Consider the following 5938-nt stretch of genomic DNA (forward strand, 5'->3'; position numbering starts at 1 on the left):
GAACCCTGGAAGAAAGAGTAATTGTCTACCGTGAGCTCTTTCACTTGGCTGCCAATTTTGTAGTTTATTTTTTTCTTTTTATTAGTTTTAGCAGTGTGTACCGGCTGTACAATTTACTTACATGTCTATCGGTTTTGCTTTTTTTGTTTGTTAGTTTTTTTTTACTTTTTTAGGAGACGTCTCTCTAAGTTCTTGAAATGTTTCTCCCCTTACTCCAGTGGAACTCATACCAAGTCATTTTCCCATGGTCTGCTGTTTTTATTTGTTTACATGATTGACGTCTATATATTTAATGCGATGCCAGCTCATGCAGTTAATGGTTGGCATGTGCATATATATTGTGCAGTTTACATAATTAATTGTTGTATCTTAGCCACATAATATGTCACGTGCCAGGGATTAAATCCATTCCATGTGATGATGCACTGCAGTGTTTTTATACGGGGACTGCCTCTTGTTTTTGTTATTGTTTTTTGTAATATCATTGTACTTTTGTGGTTGATTTCGGTTAGATAGGACTTGCTGTGCGGTTGTGCTCTTGTCATGTTAGTTTCATTTTTATTGTATGGCATCATTTAGATAAAATATTTTTCTAATCACTAAATATAATATGTCAGCATACCACACGCAAACGAATTTTACCAGAAATGTATTAAAAGAGCAACCGACATAGTCTGCGGCAATGTACACAGAGCATAATTATGTCACCTTAGCCCCTAAACTTTTGGGGATAGATCTACGGAGTCTATAGATTGTCCCATGTTGGATTTTTGCCTGGTATCATGGTCTATTAAATGAAAATCCAAAATTATTTAACCCTTAAGGTAAAAGCTGTAAAAAAAAAAAATATATATCAAACCGCCAAAATTACATTTTTTTTGTTGCCGCAATTTCTCTCCAAAATCGAATAAAGAGCAATAAAAATGTCATTTGGATCCAAACATGGTACCTTTAAAAAAATACAGCTCTGCCCGCAAAAACAAGCCGTCACACAGCTCACTCCTGGAAAACAATTTTATAATCTTTTTTTTTCAGAATATTTTTAAAGCCACAAAAATAATAATTGAAGCTGTACAAGTTTGGTATCTCCATGATCATACTGAGCTGGAAAATCATTTTTACCGCACAATAAATACCATAAAAAGTAACCCCCCAAAATAATGGCAGAATAGCTTTTTTTTTTTTTCTTCACCATTTTGCCTCATTTGGAATTTTCCTTTTTTTTTTTTCAATGCATTGTATGGTAAAATGATTGATGTCATTCAAAACTGCAACTCGTCCTGCAAAAAATTAGCCTTCGTATGGCTACGTTAACGGGAAAGCATAGAAATATAAATGATATGGTTCTTGGAGGTAGGGAAGGAAAAATGTGAAAAATGAAAATTGGCTGCGTCCTTCAACAGTCAATCGGTCCCTTACAGTTTGCATCAAATACTTGATTGGCGCTCAGTGTGGGCAGAAGTCAGGAACCATAGTCAGAATTACCACTTTTATCCAGCAGAAGACTATCAGTTAATGCTTCAGATTTAGAAACTCCTAAAAATTGTGAAATCTGTGGTTAAATATTCAGCATTTTTACAATGAAAACTGCAAATTGGCGCAGATTTTTCCGCCGCGGATGTCACTAAGGAATTTCAGCAGCAGGACATACCCAGACTGGCAAATGACTCATTACATCTGCACATCTTCTGCATGGCTGGAGGATGGACCCTCAGAATCCTTTCCAAGGATGTCTGCACAAGACGTCTTTTAAACTCGGGCGTAACGTCAGCGTTTTTTGTCCTGAAGTGTCTTTTTTAGCTTTATTTTTATGATTTCCTGAGCTCTTTCTGTGTTGTTTTTGAACGCTGAAGATTTGTAGAGTGTTTTTTGCACCATCTTTTTTCTTGGAGTTTATCGGTCATTATTTTTGCAGTAGGAAAATTCTCCAAAAGACACCCTGGCATCTTTTAAGTTTTTCCATTGAATTGTACTGTAAAGTATAGAGCGTCTTCCGAGTAGAAAACACCTGAAGAACGGTTGGGTCACTTCTTTTAGACGGGTGTCTTTTGAAACCTGAAGCTGTTAAAAGACGCTCAATAGCCTGAACGTATGAACAAGGAGTCGTTCATAAACGCTCATATTTTTTAGCTTTTTCTGAGTGTCTATAAGGCGGATTCTGCCTGAAAAAGACATTGTGTGTACATACCCTAATGGTGGACCCATAGACACCTGTCCCATGCTAAACTCAATCTAGACATTGCTCAATATTGAATTCAAGCCCTCGGAGACAGCACCGCTCACCACCGAGCCAGACTGTACTTTTCTTCCCGAACTTGTATTTCCAAAGTGGTAAATTTCTTCAGGCAATTTACATTAATAACTTGTTAAGTAGTTTTCAGTTGTGCAACCATCCACAATCTGCCTACTCATCGCAGAACTTAGACAGTGAACCTATTGACTGTCTCTTATATAAAGAAGTGCAGATGAGTGGGCCCTGGAGCGCACAACTTCCCAGTATAGAGGCCTCAGTGTGACGCTCGACTTAATAACTCATTACACACAAACCATTGCGACACGCTCAACAATGAAACTTTATTGTCTTATTACGCCTGTCCGCTTCTAGAATGCAATGACAAAGAACATCACGTAAAAGCTTCTGGACACATTCACAAGTCTTAGATTACTTCCAAAAGGTGGTTATTGTAATTCGAAGACAAAAACAAGAATAAAACAAAACTTTACGGTACCATAATGCAGGAGTGTAGGAGTGGTAGGAACACAATGGAGTGGTGGGAACTTTTGCAATAATGAGAGTCACAAACACGAATTAGATAGTAAAGACATCATAAGATCATCTTTTGTACTGGGTTGAGCCCAAAGAAATTGGAAAAATTTGGAAAAGGTATAAAAAAAAAACAGGTCTACAGCTATTGGCTTTGGGGGAGAATTGTTCCTCGTGACACCGCACCGTTTGGCTGGAGCCCTTTGGTATCTGGCAGTGGATTATCTCCTGGGAGAACACATGATTAAGTATGTTGAAATTTAACATGCCTGATCCTTCGTTCCTCTTGTAGCCACCAATGGAAAAAGAGTCAAAAGACTCCTTACTCTAGAGAGCTGGAAGATCTTACCAAAATAAGCCAGCGTTTATTTAAAGACTATGGCCACCTTGAAGGGAATGTGTCAACAGAAAATGACTTATTGTTTTCAATTAATTTTTGAAGAAATCTTTATGATTTTTTTTTATTATTATTATTATTTTAAATCTGGCTTGAAACGTTGAAATATTGGCCGTGTTTTTGAAATTTTGTTTAATTACTGAAAAAGTTGGGAACTGAATGGTCGCCATTTCTCGATCAAACGATTTTAATATGAATATTGAACCATGTGGCATAAAAGGATGTGGACTTATTATTATGTACATTCAGGTTCTCCTTGTGCAAGAATATGCGCTGAAACCAGACGTATCTTGGTAGCAGCTGTGGTCCTCAGAAGTTATGGAGGCCGTGGTGAGGTGTGCAAGCAGCTCTGGACCTGTAATGCTAGCTGTGTAAAGAAATGAAAAGTCAGTTGAACCCTTATAATTAGGAGGTTGGCTTGTAGATCCATGTGCATAGCGGTCTGTGTGCATAGCGGTCTGCCAACTACAGTATGTGAGCCTGTGGATGTCAGAAAAGAGGGATCAGTCGTGGTGGATTTCATAGTAGGCGTGGAGTTGGGTGAAATAGATGTTGGCCAACAGTTATTGGGTGTGTATGGGCAGCTCAAACCTAAGAATAGGGTAGACCGGGGCCTACTGTCACCTGGGATGTCCCCTGGAACCAGCCCTGATGCACTGGATACTGACCCTGATGCTAATTGCCCCTCCAATTTATCCTTTTCTTCTTTTCCCCATTTAGACTGATCCTTATCCTAATTGTACAACAGCAATAAAAGATGAGAGGAACAAATGATCAGAAGCGTTGGAAAGAGACATGATGTAGGTGCTCCCTAATTTTTTTGTGAAAACGGGACCGACCCTGGCCACACGGCGGCTTAGTCGACTCCGTGAACCAAGGAGGGACCGGGAAGGTGAACCAGGTGCCTGGGACCGACCTTGTGTGAGAGCAGGTGACTCCCATGGGACTGATGGCCGAGGCCGACAGGCACAGCGGATGAGCACGGCTGGTAGACAGGCAGGTGATGCAGGTAGACAGGCAGGGCCGATAGGCAGGCTGGTGGGCACGGCTGATAGGTAGGCAGGTGGGTACGGCTGATAGACAGGCTGGCGGGCCCGGCTGATAGACAGGCTGGCGGGCCCGGCTGATAGACAGACTGGCGAGCACGGCTGATAGATAGACAGGCAGACCCTGCTGATAGACAGACAGGCAGGCACGGCTGATAGACAGGCTGGCGGGCACGGCTGAAAGACAGGCTGGCGGGCACGGCTGATAGACAGGCTGGTGGGTACTGGAACCTGAGGACTGAGGAGAGTGTTAGTGACGCGCCCCCTGGGCCGTGGGGTACTCGGTAGCCGGGCCGGTCGGTGCTGGGGGATGTCACAGTGGCAGTGGCCCACTCCGTGACCCAGGGCGGTCAATAAAAGGGGATTTATAGTTTTAATGTTTAATGTTCATGACGCCACCTGTGGTATGCGGCTATATGGAGCCGCCGCTGCGGAGCAGGTCCTCTGGAGCTGTTGGTAATGCAGCAGAGTTGGTTCAGCTCTCCACAGGTAGAGCTAAGCTCCAGGGCGTTGCTGTGCTAATTATAGATGAGGTAGATGTTGTTGTGCAATGTGGTGCAGGGGATGATGGTGCAGCAATAGTTCACAGAGACAGTGGGGTGCAGTCTTCAGGGTTTACTCACAATTATCACGTTGCTCCTGGTTACAACTGCAGATTATAACCACCCACGTCGTCCTGTGTTTACTCAGGGAGGGGTTCAGCAAACCCTCAGGCAATTCAAGAGCACTTAACAGGACCCCTTTTTGTGTGCCTTTCTCAGTCGTCTTCCTGCGCTGGCTCTTACCCTCCTGCCCTGCACCTCGCAAACAGTGTCCCAAGCCTATAACCTCAGATCTTGGCCGGCAACCTGGAGTTCCCTGGATCCTGTGTGGCTACCTTTTTGGCTAGTAATTGCGGCTGTGGCAACTACACCCTGCAAATGTAGAAGCCTCCAGTTTCTAGCTGAATGTTATAATTCCCACTAGTTAGGGGCCAGTCCCCTTTGCGGCCTGATCCTTCCACTCCTGGTAGATTCAGGTGTACGGGTGGCCTCTTGCACTCCCCGTACCCCTAGGATCCCTTCTTTCCTTCTGGAGCCTTCCTTCTTACTCCTCTCCTCTATTCAGTCAGTCTCACCTCCTGGGTCTCTCTCACTCAGGCCCGCTCCTCCCGAGCAGAGCTCCTGCAGATCTCCTGCTCCTTTCACTGTCCTCCTCTGACTGTCTCACAGACTGTTCTGACCACTCCCAAGATGGCTTCCCTTTTTATACCCTCCTTCTCAAGTTCTCCCCTGAACTTCTTCCTCCACCCACACCCACTACATGGTTCCCCCTCTCTTGGTTCCCCCCCCCCACTCCAGCCAGGGACAGGGCTCAGCAGGAGAGCGACGCATCTTGCCCCTTCTGCTGGTCTGAAGTGGTGTAGTGTTGGATGTAGGTGTTTGGGTCCCGGGCTGCACTCTATCCTTACCTGAGAGTTGGATACCACACCTCTGGGTGAGATGCAGTACCTCTGTGGCGACTGAACCCTCAGGGGCGCCACATTAGCACACAAACAACAATCTTGAACAGGCACCTCCATTTTGGAGGAGGTGTCTTATATAGTGGAAGTCCTCCGGCCACTGGCCGGGGACTCTTTAGGACTGCCCCTTTAAGAGGGAGGGAGCGTGCGCGCGCCCTAAGCACAGTGCACGGGGAACTGCGCGTGGTGCGCGCACCCTGGGCAGACGCAGGAGGGGAGCCGGAGGATGC

The sequence above is a fragment of the Phyllobates terribilis genome, unplaced genomic scaffold (assembly GCF_046119375.1).
Source record: "Phyllobates terribilis strain yellow unplaced genomic scaffold, ASM4611937v1 Scaffold_7__3_contigs__length_470593459, whole genome shotgun sequence".
In the NCBI taxonomy this organism is placed as follows: Eukaryota; Metazoa; Chordata; class Amphibia; order Anura; family Dendrobatidae; genus Phyllobates; species Phyllobates terribilis.